This window comes from Cervus canadensis, chromosome 18 (assembly GCF_019320065.1).
Source record: "Cervus canadensis isolate Bull #8, Minnesota chromosome 18, ASM1932006v1, whole genome shotgun sequence".
Classification (NCBI taxonomy): Eukaryota; Metazoa; Chordata; class Mammalia; order Artiodactyla; family Cervidae; genus Cervus; species Cervus canadensis.
The window spans coordinates 2,621,777-2,639,098 of NC_057403.1; the positions used below are offsets into that span (position 1 = coordinate 2,621,777).

At 38.4% G+C, this 17,322-nt stretch overlaps 1 protein-coding gene across 1 annotated transcript in view; it reads right to left on the minus strand.

Moving 5' to 3' along the window:
* Positions 1-17,322, minus strand: part of CDH8 (cadherin 8) — a 390,892-nt gene that overhangs the window by 42,930 nt on the left and 330,640 nt on the right. The window lies entirely within an intron of this gene.

Sequence of the window (17,322 nt, forward strand, 5' to 3'; positions counted from 1 at the left end):
TGCTGCTCTGTATCTTGGCAGATGAAAATCCTAGATAGTGAGAGCTCTTTGTCAGGTACATATAAACACTGACAATAGGTTGTTTTCAGCTTTATTCTCAGATGTATCTTTCTGGAAGCAAAGGGGAAAGCTGAAGAATCTGTCCACATTCCTTAGTGAGTTCTACCAAGAGCAATATTGACTTGCCAGTGTCTTTCCCTGGCATGAATCATAACATCAGATGAATTTACTCCTGGACGGAGCCTTGCACATCACTGGTTTTCTAGTTATCTCTTGGGTCCTGTCATATTGGGAGTGATAGGGTGATGCGGATAGGACAGGATCCCTGTTCTTGTCTCTAGCCTATTTCAATCACAGAAGCTTCACACCTATGTGTGCTGTATAATTAGGGTACCTTGAAAATGATAGCTGAATATAAGGATTCTTCTATTGACTTCCCTGGTGGCTCAGATGGTAAAGTGTCTGCCTACAATGCGGGAGACCTGGGTTCAATCCCTGGGTTGGGAAGATCTCCTGGAGAAGGAAATGGCAACCTGCTCCAGTATTCTTGCCTGGAAAATGCCATGGACAGAGGAACCTGGTAGGTTACAATCCATGGGGTCACAAATAGTCGGACACGACTGAGCGATTTCACTTTCACTTTCTATTGAAAACAATCAAACAAGCAAAGTCAGATAACACTGCTTTGTGAAATTTCCCCTCATGTAGATGGGAGCACTGGGGCCTGAGAGGGAAAATCATTTTCCCGAGGCCCTTAAAGATAGAGTTTTGACAGAGGTAGAATAAGAGCTCAGAAATTCTGTCTTCTAATCTATAGGACTAACTGTGAGGCTGTTAGTAGGGGAAATTCCCCATCAGTTTTGATATGTACAGAGATTCTGCTTAGTGGCCCTTAAGCCCCAAAATGTCAGCTAGATATTTAAATAATGTATTTCCATGGCCTGTTTTGAGGATAAAGTGATGGATGAAACCAATTCTACATTCATCAGGTTTTTACTTGGGACACCATTGGACCAAGCTTAGGCCAATTCATTTAAACAGTGACCTCTGAGATCAGAGGCATTGCCAAGACACTAGACAGAATGACTTGTGGGTATTGGCCTGTGCATCATAGAACATTTAGCAGCATCTCTGACCTTTACCCACTAGATGCAAGTAACTTCCCACCCCCATCTCAGTTGTGACATATCCAGATGCTGCCCAATACCTCCCGAACTACACAATCACATTCAGTTGTGACCTGCTCGTTTGATCTGGGGACTAAAATAATTTATCTGATCATCGCTTTCTAGCAATATCCAAAAGAAAACCAAATCCACAGTCTAAAATAATAAACAATGTTGTACTTATGTTAGAAAGCATAAAAGAACTTGAGTCAAGACTAATGCAGCTTTAAGAGTGTTTGGTTTTGATTGTAAAAGATTCATGGTAACTAAGTTGTGCAGGCACGGAAGTGTTTGTGGATGTTTCAAAATGACCTGCTTTTCATGAACATCAAATTCTTGATCTATCTGCAGAAAAAAAAATGGATTGATAGCTGCTATCAAACTTGATAGCAGATCCTGGATATAAAAAAAAGTTTTCTTGCTGTAAAATTTTAGCTGCCTGTCACTTACATTATATTATGTCACATCTCACAATGATATATTGCAATGTAATGCAATGTAAGTCACATAATAGACAACTGCAATTCATAACTTTGAACAGGGAGAGTCATTCTTTACAGAGTAGCTTCCCAAGGGACACATAGGTATCCCTTTGTTGAGGTCACTCACAGCACCAGTGCTACTGGCCTATTTGTGACTTATCTTCTCATCCTGTCCATACAATTTTTCCAATCTGCCTTCCTTTTAAACTGGACCTTCCCTCATATCTCTGGTGGCATAGATGGTAAAGAATCTGTCTGAAATGTGCAAGACCCGGGTTTGATCCTTGGCTAGGGAAGATCCCCTGGAGAAGAAAATGGCTACCCACTCTGGTATTCTTGCCTGGATAATTTCATGGACAGAATTACCTGGCAGGCTGCAGGCCATGGAGTCACAAAGAGTCAGATATGACTGAGCGACTAACATTTTCACTTCTTCTTTCCTTCACATATTCTGATTGTCAGTCAAGTGGCTGGTCTGCAGCGGAAGGTGGGGACTTACCCAGGCTGAACCAACAGGGGTCTCAAGGCTGCTACTAGCCTAAGGTGGCATTTGTGTGAATTAAAAGATGTTTTTATTTTATGAAGCTACAGCCTCAGTGAATTCAAGGACTTGGTGATGAGATGGTGCCTTCCTAAGAATGAGACAAGGGAGACTGCACTGGGATCATAGCTTCTCAAAGGGAGTGTGTGCCGGTTTTGAGTCTCCATGCCTCCCAGGGCTTAGGGCCTTGCACGGCGGACAATTGATAACAGCCGTAGCCCTGAGAGCATTTCATCCCTGCAAATGCAGAGGGTGGCTTGGTTGAGTCACATGCTCATCTCCTAGATCAAACACAGACCTTGTGTTGTTTTTGTCTTTTTTTCTTTGGCTGCACCAGGTCTTAGTTGCAGCACACGGGATCTTCATTGCTGCATGCAGGATCTTAGTTGCAGCAGTGGGATCTAGTTCCCCAAACAGGGACCAAAGTCGGGCCCCCTGCATTGGCAGCATGAAGCGTAACTATTGGACTACCAGGCAAGTCCTCACCCCATTTTTTAAACCAGGGATTGATATGGAACCTGGCATAGACAAGCTGTGAGATCTTTACAGCTGTGAGACCATATAGGCCTACACTTTCTGCAAGCTTTCTTTCTCATTCTTTGGAGAAAATGTACACAGGAAGCAACACAGTGAAGAGAAAGAGTGCTGGGGAAAGACAGGGCCTGTGACATCCTTGGGGCGCTTGGATCTGATCCTGAGAGAAGCCATTTAAACCCTGGGGACTTTTTGTTATTTGGGCCGGTTTCCATTTATTGTTCAGGTAGTTTGAGAGAGGTTTTCTGTCCTGAATAAGCAAATATGTTTTAATAAATATACCTACTGTCTCCATCTAGGTGTTTTCTGTTTAAGAGCAGTGTAAGCATTTACCAAGCTCTTCGGTGTGAAGCTACATGAAATGCATACATTCATTCAACAGTTTCTTATATTCGTTAAACACAGCCACCATTTTTTGATCTTCCCTTTGAGCCCATGCATTATACTCTAAGGTCACATAATTTGTTTTTTAAATTACTTGAAATGCTGTAAGTAACGCCTAGATGTACTTATCTTAAGAGAAGACTGGGGCTGAGAAACACAATATTTATCAAAGAGCAGATAATAAGCGATGCAGCCCATGGACAGAACCCAGTCTGTGGGAGATGGCCTCCCTACCTGGTGTGACTGTCTCTGTCACTGCTCACGTTCATCATCGTTGCTTCTAAGAGTATTTTATGTGTTATAAGCCCAAGGAAATCACAAATAGCGTGGGATCAAGAATAATAGAATCACAGTTGGAACAGCCCACACTTCCCCTCTTTCCTCCAATTTTCTCTGCATCATAACTTTTTTTCCTTCTCAGCCCTCTAAGAAAACAAATGAATGCACGCTGTATATCAGGAGGCTCAGGCCCATTGTAGTGTGTGCGGTCTTGCTTGTATAAGCCCAACATCCAATAGACTTAAAAATGTGGACCTCACAGGGACCCAGGAATTGACTGGTAAATTATAGGCTCTATTTGCTTAACCTTCACAGCCTGGTTTTGGCCTGTTGGTTTCCTAAATTTTCCCCGGATCTCTTAAGGGAACTGGGGACTTCTCTGACATCTTATTTTGTTCATCTTTGCCCTCCTGCCAAGCCACAGGCATACCCATGGAACAAGCTCCTTGGCTGGGTACTTCTCTTAAGGAGGAGAGTCACAGGTGGGAACATCTACATACCTAGTAGTGAAGAGTTTTTGACCTTTTGGGAATTCCTGCTGCCAAGTCCTCCTCATTAATTTAACCCTCTGTATCCTGGGATCCGCATATGAAGATCCAGGATACATTATGGGAAGCTTTTATATAGTTAGTTTAACCCCTTAAATTCCATCCTTACCTGATGCCAGCTTCCTTCTTTCCAATTATGAGATCCCACCAACTTTTCTACTTGGTCCATCCGAATTACATTACTAAAAACCCTGCCTACTTTGCTGTTCTCTACCACCTGCTCATTGCCATCACCCTTCTGAGGAGGAAAGACTCTGATAAGAGGAACTTTACAATGCTAAAACTCCATATTCTACACTTACAATCGAGACCCAGCACATATTCCAATAATGCATTCCCAGGGGACTCTTGCGGAGAAGGCAATGGCATCCCACTCCAGTACTCTTGCCTGGAAAATCCCATGGACAGAGGAGCCTGGTAGGCTGCAGTCCATGGGGTCACGAAGAGTCGGACACAGCTGAGTGACTTCACTTTCACTTTTCACTTTCATGCATTGGAGAAGGAAATGGCAACCCACTCCAGTGTTCTTGCCTGGAGAATCCCAGGGACGGGGGAGCCTGGTGGGCTGCCGTCTATGGGGTCGCACAGAGTCGGACACGACTGGAACAACTTAGCAGCAGCAGCAGCAGCAGCAGACTCTTGCACAGCCAAGATTTGGATTTTAAATTCCCATTTTACAATTCAGACATTGGAAACTGTGCTTTTAAGAGAGATGGATAAGTAATTCCTTGGTAACAGTGCTTTGCCTACTTTGAAAGATACAAATGAGTAATATAATAAAAGCGATGACTGCCTTTGGAAATGTGCTTCATTAGAGCTCTTGCATTTTGCTTAAACTCTAAATTCAGTGGAATGTTGATATAGAGTAGTGATCTTTATGAAAGTGAAAGTGAAGGTTGCTCAGTCATGTCCAACTCTTTGCAATCCCATGGACTGTAGTCCAAGGAATTATCCAGGCCAGAATACTGAAGTGGGTAGCATTTCCCTTCTCCAGGGGGTCATGCTGACCCAGGAATTGAACTGGGATCTCCTTCATTGCAGGTGAATTCTTTACCAACTGAGTCATAAGGGAAGACTAAGAATACTGGAGTGGGTAGCCTATCCCTTCTCCAGGGGATCTTCCCGACCCAGGAATCGAACTGGGGTCTCCTGCACTGCAGGCAGATTCTCTCCCAACTGAGCTATCAGGGAAGCCCAGTGATCTTTATGCCCAGCATTATTTTATTTTATTTTTTTGCTTAGGTTCTTTTCTAAAAAAAAAATAAATTTATTTATTTGGCTGCATCCAGTCTTAGTTGCAGCACATGGCATGCAGGCTTAGTTGCTTCACAGCATGTGGGATCTCAGTTCCCCAACTAGGAATTGAACCCATGCCTTGCAACCCAGCATCGCAAGGCAGGTTTGTAACCACTGGACCACCAAGGAAATCTCTGTGCTTAAGTTCTTGATCGTTTCCTCCAGTTCGGTATAAGGCAATGTGTTTTTCTTCAAATTTATTAATCTAAATACCATATCAATTGAAATATCTTTGAAATAAGAGTGTGTATTATAGCTGAGGCCATATTGTATTATATTTAATTGTCAGCTTTTTAGTGGAACATTAATTTTCTTAGTTGGATATAAATTAATGATTCATCTCCTTAACAATATCTTATATTTGGTGATATCAAAGTTCAAAGGCATTGGATGAGAGTTTAGGCTTTCAGTCAGAAAAAAGCTAAGATAGCGGGTTGACCTGATGTGGTTTCAGGTCACTACAATTGACTCATTTCCATTAAAAATGATTCACTAGACTATTTTGAAGAGGGTTCCCTGGTAGCTCAGTTGGTAAAGAATTCCCCTGCAATGCAGGAGACCTCAGTTCGATTCCTGGGTCGGGAAGATCCACTGGAGAAGGAATAGACTACTCACAACAGTATTCTTGGACTTCCCCTATGGCTCAGCTGGTAAAGAATCTGCCTGCGATGTGGGAAACCTGGGTTCAATCCCTAGGTTGGGAAGATCCCCTGGTGAAGGGAAACCTGGGTTTGATCCCTGGGTTGGGAAGGTCCCCTGGTGAAGGGAAAGGCTACCCATGCCAGTATTCTGGCCTGGAGAATTCCATGGACTATACAGTCAATGGGGTTGCAAAGAGTCTGATAGGACTGAGTGACTTTCGCTTTCACTCACTCAGACTATATTGAGGTATAGGTTCAATGCCATAGTTTTTTAGTCCCTACTTTGTTATGTACAAACGTAATAATCCTAAGAATGGCCAAGGGAAAAACGATACTGATCCAGATCAGGAGTCAAGTATTTATGTGTCTCTAACTGTAGATCATGTAAATGTCTCATCATATTACCAAAAATTATATAAAAACTATTTATGTGGAATTGAAGTACTATGAAAGTCCCATTTCTAAAAAATAGTAAATATTTCTAAATGCCTTTTCTTTCCATTTAATGTATTTTAGACTCTTTGTATTTTTAAAAAAATGCTTAATGATTTATCTGTTCTTTTTGTCTTAATGCGTTGTGTATATATATTTGAGTGATAATGTGTGATCATTAAAAGAGGATTATGTAGCAAGACCTTTTCAACTTTTTAATTAGACAGGCCTTCCAGATTTTGGCAATATGTTGAGCATCAGTTTTTGTGGCTTTCGTTTTTCTCTATCTTCTATATAATTGTCTATATCTATATAGAAAGGTATCTTTCTATATCTTCATTAAAAGTAGAGTGGAAAGTTGTGCAAGACAACCAGGGCTATTTGCCCAATACAAGAGTCATTGTTCTCTTTGTCAGCATAGGAAACAAATGATTTACCATGTTTCTTAATAACTCAGTATCATAATGAATATCAAAGACCATTGAGAGGATCAAACAATCTAGATTCACACTTGGCATGTAGCAGATGCTCACTAAGCAATAGGCATAATAAATTTTCTGTGTGTTTTAGGCCTGCAATATCTACAGTATATCATTTGTTTTAGTCTTTTTTTGTTGATGTTGCCAGGTTTTCTCCAACTAATACTGTGATGACATTCTTTGATGCTTCTCTATTAGTTTCTAACTTTCTATATTTTGAAAAAAGAAAACACAAATGTTTGGAAACTATAAATGAAATAGCTACCGTTTTACTGAGCAAATATGCTAGAGTGTAGTGTAAGGCATCGAAAGGCAGCAGGCGCTACTATGAGAATGCAGTTTTAGCAGCGTTGTAGCTGCCTCCTCTGCCTGGCAAGTCAGTGAACATATCTGAGCCTCAATTTGCTCATCTGAAAAATGGCCCTAATAATACTCATCCTGTGTATGTATGTATGTGTGTGTGTGCATATATATATATATATAGTAATAGGTAGATATATATTATTTGAAATAATAGGTACTCAATACATTTTAGCATTTTTTTTTTTTTGCAATTTGATATATAACCCATTCAAAGTAAGAAAGTACAGATTTGTCTTAATGGTGGGACTTTTAAATAATATCCTAAACAGAGATGTAAGCATGCTTCTAATCTTACAATCCTTTTTAATATTTCTCAATGAAAGTTACTTTGTAAGCAATTCTGTGTTCATGGTATTTAATGTTAGATTATTCCCTGAAAGACAAGTTGTTACAAAATTAAACATCCATTTTAGAATAAGTATTTTTAGAAAGGCAGAAAAGTTCTAGCAGAATTAATACAGGGGTATAGGTTTTGTGTGTTTTTTTCTTGTCTACCCAGTCCAAATGTGAAATTTATATAATTACCTGCATACATTTTAGTTTTCTTTCTTTGGGGAAAAAAAATAATGAATTCTAGATAGTTGTCTTTTAACTATTCTAAAACTTTCTTCTTTGAACTTTAGCTTTCCAACATTCATGACAAAGTTTTATGTCAACTCACAATACATTTCAGAATATGGCCAAAGTTTTTTTTTTATTTTTAAGATTTGAAACTGTACACTGAGAAAATTCTTCTAAATCTATTAACTGTGTTCTTATCCCTGCAAAATTTGTTTAAACTCTCTCATTTTGAGAGATCTTTCTGATAAATCAAAACTGAATCCAGTGATTAAATATTTTCATAAAACTGTTAACCTTTTTTGTCTTTAGTCTTAGACTACAGACAAGACTTAGCAATTCTGAACTATTAGAGCCATGTATCATACATTCATTGAGTTCTTTGATGTATGGGAATAATTTAATTCTTTAATATGTCCAGAGCCCTGCTCAATATTGAGAACCTATAATGCTGTAGAAGCATATCTTTTAATAATACTATTCACATTTTAATATGGAAGAGATCTGGTACAATAATTTCTAGTGTAAAGATCACTTCCATTTGCATTATTTCTTTTCAAGGTTGATACAGAGGACAAAGTACATAGAGTATCACATAAGTTCACGCACTGCCCTTGACATTCATCTTATATTCTTTCACTTGCTCATCACAGTGGTTTTGTTTTAACATTGTCCAACACGGCCTGCTACAGAAAGTTAAAAGCCTTGTCCAAAGTCACAGCTTCATTAATTGGTGGATGGGGGACTAGTCTGATTTCAAAGGTTGTACTATTTCTCCTAATACCAGGAGTTTGCACACTCAGTATGTTAGAATAGATGAGTCCTTAGCTCCCAGCATGAACCTATTCATTTTGTGCGAGAGGAAACTAAAGTCCAGGGAGAAGTATATCACAGTGTGACCTTGACGAAACTAGCAATCTCTGGCCAAATGAAAGCATGAAACTCAGAGAAGGATGACTCTGCTCAGCACACCAGCTACAGCGGCACCCTTTTTTTCAGACTGCTTTAAGATAAACAGTCTTCAAAAGGCTGAGAATAATATACTCAAGCAATAGAGGTAAGAAATTTTAGTAGGCCATCTACCAGGATGAAAGCAAAGTTAATGAGTAACCCAAAAAGATCCAAGGACAACAATTACTGTCTTCCTCTACAAAGTGCATGAGCACATTCATTCTGGAGGCAGCTTAGGAATAGAACAGGCAACAAATAGAAAATGAACCCAACATGATGTCCAAAAACCAGAACAATCCTATCCTTTAGTTGCCAGGGGCCCTCAGGAACATTAGACAGCACTGAGAGTTAGCTGAAGATTGTTAGCTGACAGATACCTAAACTAACTATGCATAGCAGCTGGAAAAGGCATGAACTATTTATCAGGAGATGTGGATCAAAACTAAAATGGATTCTAATAAACTTGCAAAAATAGAATCGTCAGCCCTGGCTCACAGGCCTGCAGCACAAATTGCAGTGATGTCTGTGGATCGCTGTGAATTTGGAAAGAGCTCACCAACATGATTTGACTCTGCAAGCAGAAAAAAGATTTAAAAAAAATATATAGTTCAACATCATGTGTCTAAGCTCAGGAATCATGAGGACGCCAATCTGAAACTCACGGGGAGAATTATCTGCTGGTGACTGCAGATATGCATCACCACCCCTATCAGCTAAACAATTTGTTAAGATGAGAGAGAGGGAACCTAGGAAAACCACTATGTTGGGCTTCCCTTGTGGCTCAGCTGGTAAGGAATCCACTTGCAATGCGGGAGACCTGGGTTCGATCCCTAGGTTGGGAAGATCCCCTGAAGAAGGGAAAGGCTACCCACTCCCATACTCTGGCTGGAGAATTTCATGGACTGTATAGTCCATGGGGTCACAAAGAGTCAGACACAACTGAGCGACTTTCACTTTCAATCCTTTATGTAGAAACTGTTTCACGAGTTGAGGAAGATTTAAGTAGGAACATTGTTTATGACAGTATAGAAGTTAGAATGTGTGATCATTCCTCCTCAAATCACAGCATTTTTGCAGGCTTAGCCTGTGAATTTCTCCCCTCGATGACAAAAAGCCATATTAAATTATAGCCTTTCTCTCTGAGAATTCAGATTAGTAGAAGACTGGGTCCTAAGGAGAACAAAAATACTCTGTATAGGAGGACAAATACAGTGTCTATGTTATTCACTGTTTTGTTTTCAATTCCCAGGGTAGTGCCTTGCAGGTGGTAAGCACTAAATAAATAGGTATTGAATGAATATCTGAGTGAATGAAGATATATTGTCTCATCAATAACCTCAGAGGACAGTGAAGGAGCTACTCCTTGACTCAAGATAGATACACGTGTCTACCTCAGCAGTCATCACAGTCCTGCAGAGAAAAGCAAAGAAAACTTTCCAGAAATGTTAAGTACTCCCTTCCTCTGCTCACAGCTGACAGGAACCCGGGTTGTTATGAATGACTTGGAATTAGACAGATAGAAAAAAGAGGGAGCAGAGAGTATATATTCCAGACCGAAGGAATGGACAGTAGGTACAAAAAGCATAATTGGTTTTGCGTGTTCAACCTAAAGGATGTATAAGATGGGAACAAGGTAGAAGGGAGTGATGGAAAATAAAGTTGGAGAGAGAGACATCTCTCATATTATCTTTATTTAAAGTTAATTTTTATTGGAGTATAGTTGCTTTACATTATTGTATTAGTTTCCGCTGTACAGGTGGAGAAGGCAATGGCAACCCACTCCAGTGTTCTTGCCTGGAGAATCCCAGGGACGGGGGAGCCTGGTGGGCTGCTGTCTATGGGGTCGCACAGAGTCAGACACGACTGAAGCGACTTAGCAGCAGCAGCAGCAGCAGCAGCAGCTATGTACAGTAAAGTGAATCAGCTACATGTATACACATATCGCTTCTTCTTTTGGATTTCCTCCCCATTTAGGTCACCACAGTGCATTGAGTAGACTTCCCTGTGCTATACAGTAGGTTGTCTACTATTGATTTTTTAAGAAATACATTTGAAGTCTCTGTATCTAGCATCTAATATCTTCATAACCTGGCTATTTACTAAGGTGCTATTTGCTCAAAATTTTTATCATTCTATCAACTCTTAAACATTCCATTTGCCAATATAGAGAGCCATATGTGCAACTGGACTGAGTCCAGTGGAAACCTACAGTTTTTAGGTACATTTTATTTTTAGCTATTGATCGTCTTATGGTAATCAGGGTTACATTCAAAGAACAACTTGAGTTACCCAAATACTCTTCTTTCCCAGTTCTGCTTTCTCCCTGCTTTACTCATTGCCAACGTTTACTGATATGCTCAATCATTGGCCTCTCAGGTAAGGGACAGTTGAACAGTATATAAGTACTTATCACCCAAAACTATTTTGGTTTCCTTTTTGATATTTTTGTTTGTTGCATTGGGTGAATGAGACAGATTTGGGGGCTCACAAATTTGTAGAAGAAGAGAAAGAAGGGAAGGAAACTAGTATTTCTTGAGTCCCTTCTAGTCACCAGACACTGAACTTAGCACATTTTTATTTTTTTAACTTAATATTTTCTTATAAAAAACAACATAGGGATAGTTATTACTTTCCTCTTATAGAAAACGGCTTGAGGTTATTCAGCGATTTGTGCAAGTTCTCACAGTTCATATTTAGAAGAGCTAGGTTTCAAAACTAAATATTCTTAACCAGAAAGCCTGTGTTGTTCTATATTCCACAGGGGCTCTCTTTTATCATTCATTCTAATTCATCCCAAGTCAGCTTTTTTAAATGTTTATCTATGCGAGTGTCCCCTTTACTGTTCCCAAATTATTTCTCTGCCTTCTCTACACACTTTAATAAACTGAAGGATCCAAAGAACAGGGTGGGTGTTATTCAGGTCACATCCCTAGATGGCATGTCACGTATGCCTAATGTTGTGTCTATAAAGTGCTCAAATTAATTCAAAATGCGAACTTCTGTGTTGAAAGGAGACGAAGTGATTGTCAACTACATTTAATACTTTTTTTAGAAAGGGAGAATTTGCATAGACTGACAGCTCATTTTGTTTCCACATTCAATTTTAATATCTGGTTGTGCTTACCAAAGGACAGTCATGTTTATTTGGCACCCGCAAAATCCCAAGGCTTATTTTCATGCTTGTAAATAGATGACAGATCAGTAAATAACATTATTCTTTAATGACACAAACAACAAAGTAGTCTAAACAAGATTTGGTTAAAAAAAAGTGTTCTCTGAGTAACTCTTTATACTTCCCCTAATGTACGGTTGCCTCCAACAATAAGTGTTCTATTTTTTTTTTCTTTTGAAGCAAAAGTCTCAGAAAGCAAAATTCTAAAACAAAAATGAAACAAATTTCTATGCTGTAAGGTATTTTTAAGATAACTTCAAGGTAACTAACCATATGCCAATTTATCTCTTGTTTTTTCTCTTTTAAAAATCTTCAGAATTAGAATTCTCTATAAGAACCAGAAATGATTGCTAGCAGGTTGATAGCAGAGCTCTGAATCAATTCATAACTCTGAATAGCATATGGACAACTACACATATCAGTGTATGCAGTGTATCTAAATTATATCCATAGGAATCAGCAATCTCAGAACTATATTGTTTTCCATAACATACACTGGCAAATATATGTATGACCAGAGCAATAATTTTAGGCTTATCAATTTTTGCAAAAGAAATTCTTTACTTCTGAGGGTACTCCTGTATTATGACTTAAAAAAAGAAAAACAAACATACAAAAAAAATATTTGGAAATGATACAAAATAACAAGAGCTTTATAAAAACTACTTAAGCAAAAAGAAAATCTAGTTTTCTGAACCAAACTCTACAGCCACACTCAACTTGGAAGTGCAGATCTGTTATCTGTTTTTCTTAACTTGCACATCATCTTTAATTACAGTTTAGACGACAAAATGAAACATAAATGGCTTTTTATCAACGAAACATTGCTAGAAGCATAAACAATAAATTATGAATTACTGAAGCAGAAGCCTTTTTGGATCATGTATGCATAATGCTATTCTGCATATTCGGAATCCCAGTTGCCCCTTCTGTTTCATGCAAATTGAGCATTACCTTTTATGATTTAACACTGAAGAAAAATGCCTTGCTTCATATGGGTAAAAGCTAACACCATATATGAAAAAGCCCTCTTATCAATGTTTGATGCTGTGGAAGTCTACTGTGTGAGCAGAGGGGACAGGATCACCATATTGGAAGCATGCACGGATAGGTATTCATTATCACACTCACACAAGCACACAGTGTTCACTTGTTGCTTAGGTATGGTTGCCAGAGTAACCCAATAATAATGAGTCCACTGTCGCTGAGGGATGGAGGCTTTTGTAAAGAACACTTGAGGAAAGAGATGCTATTTAGGAAAGTCCTCTGTTAGTTTCAAAGCAGCTTGGTGTAATGGAAGAATTTAATGAGACTCAAGGTGGCCAGAAAGAGGACAATCGGCTTACCAGGGTGGTCCCCTTTGCTGTGTGCATCATCAGGAAGGCCTTTCAGGTCTAATTTAGCCCAGATGTGGTAGAGTGGCTTAAAAGGGAGGAAAGAGGAACTCTGCCTGGAAACCTACCTCCTGAACACAGGAGAGGTGTTCCTGAGGATTCAGTTGGAGAGAGGGTGGAGAGCAGAGGACCAGCTTGGGCTGGCTTAGAAGGAGGGAAACCCACTTCCAAGCAGTAAATTTTAGTTTTGGGACAAGAGGCTTCTGAATTAAGTTGGTATTATTCAAAAGAGCAAAGGAAGACTGTGGTTAATTTTCCAGCTTATACAAAATGATTCCCGTAGAGTCTGTTTTGGGAGGTAGTAGATGAATTTAAAACAACTTGATATGCTAGAATGGAATGTCATCTTAACAAGTTGGAAACTGGAATTAGCCTTTGTGTGGAGAAAGCTGAGTTTCATGTTGGCAAAGGAGAAAGAAAGAAAGAAAGAAAGAAAAAAAAGCCTGCAAATTTAAAACCAGATCCAGGAATCCCAGCGATTTTGTGGCTGGTAAATATCTTCATTCTTTCCCTACCTTCCCATCTTCCTATTTTTTTCCCTTTTATGTTTCTTTGATGATACCCTTTAGACGGCAATGCATTGCAAAGCATATTAGTGAGGATCATGGTTTTCACAGCTACCAAACGAGGCCAATTTTAGAACTACTGTGCAACATTCAAAAATCAACAGAATTAAAGCTGCAAAGAGACCTGTTTGAGAACGGTAAACCAGAAGAGATGGAACATAGTGCGGGCGTTTAGGAATTAATGGATTCATGTAAATAGGATCTTGTCCCACTTCATGATGAATATTTTTCTATGTGCCAGACATTGGGATAATAGCTCTGTAAGCCATCAGTTACTCATATCCATCAAAGCACACCTAAGGGGTAGATAGGTGGTATTATCCTTGGTATCACAGATGAGAAAATTGAGGCTTAAAATAACTTGTCTGCAGTCAGTGTTCTCACAAGGGAGGTTTCTAGAGGATCAAAAGATGTGAAACACATAGTGAAGTTGGCCATTGAGCTGAGATGGAAACCCTGCCAAACAAAACATGAATTATACTCTAAACAGGTAACTATGGGATGTATATTGAGATAACTGAAGGTACACTTATTTCAAAGCTCCAGTCAGCATCTCCATTATCCAAATTAATTATCAAAATCATGCCTTTTAGAGTGAGGTTCTTGCTAACAGAATTTTGGTTAATGAAGAGTCATCAAGAAGAGACAAAAACAGTGTCATCAGATACTCTGGTTTCCCCACTGTTTTTCCTAACCAGTAGTCTAATCAAGCTATAATTGAGGCCAAGTCTATGTCTTTCTTTCCCACAGACTCTCTTTAGGGCAGAGTTTTTTGTTCTTCTCATTACGCTACACATGTGATTCAAATATTTTAGTAAAGATTCCCACTTTTCCAGCTAGCTTTCTGGCAGTTTCCATCAAATCTTCTAACTACAGTGTGCAGGCTAGAGAAAATCATGTTTCTGTCAGCCTCAGACTCTCTGCATTCAAGATGTTTTTGTATCTGGGGGAAGTTCATTTATCTTCCCTGACTTGTTACAGTTAATTGTTGAGTATCTTCCATTTTCACAATTAGGATGGAAGTTGGTACTAAAGTGCAGTCAGTCACACTCCCTTTGTTTATAAATTCATCCAACTGGAAGATGAAGAAAATGACATCTGGGGCTGTACAACTGAGAAGATGTAAGTTGTTGTGGTTGTTTAGTGTGTATATGTGATGAGTGACTCATCACATTTTTGACCTTTGTTTTCACCTTTATCTGTGTTGAAGTTTGCTTTCCTATTCTGGCAGGAATATAATTCTCATATATTTAGAAAGAGAATTATTTGTGAAATCACTCAACTGCATAGGAGACAAGAGACAGTTAATTTCTATCTCATTTTGGTTTTGATTATGAATTAGTCAGCTGAAAATTGCAGAAGGACCAAGCTATATGAGAGGAGAGAAAGATCACAGTAAATTCAAACTGAAAGACATGCTGCAAGTTTCTTAGAAAATGCCAAATACTGAAACCATCTCCCTTAAAGATCCAGTTAATAAGAGGAGCCATCCACCCATCAATTATGGATTTGACTATGTTGCCTCTCTCAAAATATTAACCCTCATCTGGTGGGCTGGGACTTGTAAATCATGATGTTCTCAGTGGAGAAACATCAGCTATTAACCATTTTTAAAGTCAATTTGAAGAAGAAAAAAACCATTCTGAATATGAGTTTATCATTTTACTTTCTCATGTTTCAAACATAAAACATACCATAGTTTTAAAGTAAATGATGTCTAATATTTGAACTTTTTTTTTTTTTTGGTTGTTTTGTGTTCCCTTATCATCTTAAGGAATGGGTAACAGGCTCACAAGACATCATCTTATCTACCTTCTTATCAATGTATCTCCAGCATTTTAAATCTGACAACTTCTTTCCATTACTTTAATGGTTTCTACACATTAAGAGTAGACAAATTGTGGTTTATTTCCTATTTTCTTAGAAACTATCCAAAAAAGTAAAACAAAACTCAATGAATTTCTGATCTAGGAAAAGAGAGATAGTGTATAAACTTGACATATCTGTTCTAAAGACCTGTGGGTTCATGATTTATTCTATGGAGATGTTGAATATTTGGATCCTAAATCCAAAGTCACAGAGAACATATGTCCTACTTTCCACAAGACAGCCCTGGTTTATGGTTTTTCTAGGCATAAATATAAATAGCAACCCCTTTCACTTTAAAAAAAAAATCCCAATTGGAACAATAAATTATATGGTCACTCTTTACAAAATAAATCAACACATCATTTTATATAAACAATCACGGCACAGAGAGTGTTCTTTCTCTTCTGAGCACTTTTGTAATACCTAGGACTCTTTTTTTTGCTTGCAATTATTTCACACATTGTAAGGTAAGTCAAAACTTAAGTCGTATTTTCTAGTTTCAAGAGAAAACATAACCCACATATCTTTAATATTTTACTGCATGTTTTACTGAAATGTGTGATGGGGCACAAAGAGCTTTCCTAGATGTACAAGCTTCTACTTTGTACTAATTCTAAAAGTTTGAGAAAACACTTGAAATGCATTCACCTTAGGACTAAAATCTCATCTTTTAAAGGGTTTAGGGCATAGTAAATATAATACAAAACCACACTTTCACAGGCATGCAGTAACAGCCTTTCATTCATCCAACACATGTTTATGCAGTATCTCTGAGCCATACCTATAATGGGCATATCTTGAATTGCAGAATGCATAGAAAGCACCAAGGAGCTCAGAACCTGGGATGGGGAAACATTTCTTCACAGAGAAATTTTAAATGTAGGACATTTGATATGCAAAAATAATGACTGATACCTGTTAGTTCACAATCAAAGTAAGAATTGCCCACACTTTTGCATAGACTTTCAGCTCAGTTTGGAATTTCCAAGGGGGCTCTCATCTTAGGCATAGTCATGTGACTTCCACAAAAAAGAAATGTTGGCAGAGTTACCCAAGGAACAAAAACAATGTACTTGGATTAGAGCTTCTAATTAAGGGAGGCTAACACATTTAACTCCATCACTGAGGAGAGAGACCAAGATTTCATCTCCTTAATGTTTGCAACAGTGTAAGCCAGCTGAATGAGTACTATCTATATAACAGCTTTCTCATTTCCTTTTCTGTAATGCATTCATGATGCCCAAAGAAACAAGTAGCATTTTGTTAAAACGTAAGGCCAGAATATACTTTAACAAAGGCCATATATGTTATTTCACTTCATAAGTGAAGTTTTATCAAAATTCACTACCTCCTTGAAACAGAACAAAGCAAGTAATCCAAATGTCATGAACCAGATTTTACTCTTCCAATTGAGTATAGTTTTTTTTTATATAGGCCATTCATAAATCTAAACAAATGCCTATAATAAAGCCAGAAGACAGACCCTGACAACACATTTATTTTGCTAATCATTCTGTGAAACATCTGAAATGAAGACTTAAATACATCTGAGCCAAAATAAATAGCTAAAAATCCTTGTTAAATATACTGCAGCTTAGAAAAGAAAAATGTATAGATGAGATAGACTTTTAAAAAATGATCTATGACCTTCCTGAGTAATAGACAAT